Below are 2,152 nucleotides of genomic sequence, written 5' to 3'. Positions count from 1 at the left end.
CTATGTAGGAACTCCATGTACATTTAACTATGCTCCGGGACCTGTTGTTATTCGGTGCCATTGGTAGGCTCCAACCCATCGCGACCCTGTGTGCAGAGGAACGAAACACTGCCCAGGCTGGTGCGGCCCTCACAATGGTTCCCAGGTTTGAGCTCACTGTGGCAGCCGCTGGTCTTCCGTCTCCTTGAGGACCTTTCCCTTTCTCGCTACCCCTCCGCTTTATCAAGCATGATGTCCCTCTCTAGGGATTGGTCTCTCCTGACAATACCGTATATACTCGTATATAAGCCGAGCTTTTTCAGCACATTTTTAATGCAGGTTTTGTGGTAAAATTAGGTGCCTTTGCTGATATTCAGGTCGGCTTATACTCGAGTATATATGGTATGTCCAAAATATGTAAGGCAAAATCTTGCCATCCTTGCCTCTAAGGAGAACTCTGGTCCTACTTCTTCCAAGACAGACCGGTTTGTCCTTTCAGCAGTCCATGGCACTTTCAGTATTCTTCTCCAGCCCCACAAGTCAAATACATCCATGTTCTCGTTTTCCTTATTCCATGTCCAACTCTACATGTATCTGAGGCAATGGGAAAGTTCCTAGTCCTTGATTTCAGATAGTCCACCATAGTATTTTTCACTCAGAATGTATTTTATTTTCTTCTCTTTTTTAAAGATATTTTAAGAAGGCGTTCAGATGGAAACCCCTAGACTCACAATTTGTTGAAAATAAATAAAACCCTTCTCTATTAAGATTTACTTCCGTTTAGCATGGAAACTTCCTTCCTGCAAATCAACTTTAAAATTCATCAGCAGTTTGTATCAATTACAGGTAGAAAGAGAGTATAATGGGAATGTCTTTCAATAATTGAGAACACGAGGGTGCCAGATGTCTCTAGACACTGAGAAGCCTTGTATTATACATATGCATGTTTTGTTTTGTTTTGTTTTTCCTCTACAGATAGTTCTTATCAAATTCTCCTTCGTCCTTTGTCTTCCTCTAAGCATGAGGGTATCAGGTTCACACAGTACAGTATCTCCCAAGACATGACTCATGCTGAACAGTCACCTCCAGTATCAAAGGCATTTCACAGAATTATGTGCAAACAGAGCATTTCTGAAACAGAAGAAACCCGTAGTTACGGGCATGATGCAAATGGCAACGTATGCAGCTTTAGAATCTCTGCTTCCACTTACAATTTGGGTTTTCAAAGGAAACAATTAAATGGTGCTTTCCCCATCCCAAGCTAGAGAAACCATTTAAAATGGAAGGGACAGTAGAACAGGAAGCATAGTCCTTTTCTACTGTACGAGTAAGGCTGCTGTTAGCTGGCCTCCTGGTGAGACGGAAGCCCATCCTCAAGTTGGTGCTGCATGTTGCTGGGGGCAGGGTTATACTCATCACACAGGCCCCAGTGTGCTCGCCCCCATGGGCACCATCTCACGGCTGTGGCAGTAAAGACTGGTAAAGACCTGGACCCTCCACGTAAGACTCCCGTTCAGAGAGATGATTTCCTCTCACTGAGCAAATGATGGCGGCATTAGCAAGATCTTCAGTGCTGACCGACAACTGACTTTGGCGTATGCCTCGCCACCGAAAAAATTCAAACACCGACAATAATGATTCTTATAATAGCAATAACATTACTGTGATTGCTGTTGCCTCCTTAGGTAAGCGCTGAATTGCTAACTGCAAGATGAGTGGTTCGAACCCACCTGCTGCTCTGCAGGAGACAGATGAGGACTGCTATGAGTGCGAGTCGACTTGACGGTAGTGAGTGTGCTGGGCCAGTTACTGAGCACTGGACCAGACGCCATGTCACGGTGGCAGAGTGGGTTACGAATTGGGCTGCTAACCATGGATCAGAAGTTTAAAACCACCAGCCGCTCTGAGGGACAGTCTCAGAAACCCACAGGGCCCACTCTACTCGGTCTTACAGAGTCACTCTGGGTTTGATCAACTAATCCGCAGTGAGTTTGGTTTCTCGTGTGGATCACACACTATTTCAACACTTTCATACATTATCTGATATACAATGTAATCGGTGTGGCCACCCTGAAATGACCAGCCTTGGCAGAAGAGTCAAGCTGGAACGACTATTTATCTTTTTAAAATGAAAAATAAAATCTATTCTTATCCAGGGCCACGCAGACGTTCT

At 44.7% G+C, this 2,152-nt stretch overlaps 1 protein-coding gene across 1 annotated transcript in view; it reads right to left on the bottom strand.

The window, feature by feature from the left end:
- Positions 1-2,152, bottom strand: part of DOCK4 (dedicator of cytokinesis 4) — a 503,583-nt gene that overhangs the window by 114,852 nt on the left and 386,579 nt on the right. The gene's annotated exons all lie outside the window — the stretch shown is intronic.

Source organism: Echinops telfairi, unplaced genomic scaffold (genome assembly GCF_000313985.2).
Source record: "Echinops telfairi isolate 266 unplaced genomic scaffold, ASM31398v2 ScPeMD7_23;HRSCAF=83, whole genome shotgun sequence".
NCBI classification, from domain to species: domain Eukaryota; kingdom Metazoa; phylum Chordata; class Mammalia; order Afrosoricida; family Tenrecidae; genus Echinops; species Echinops telfairi.
This window is presented reverse-complemented; position numbering and strand designations above follow the sequence as displayed.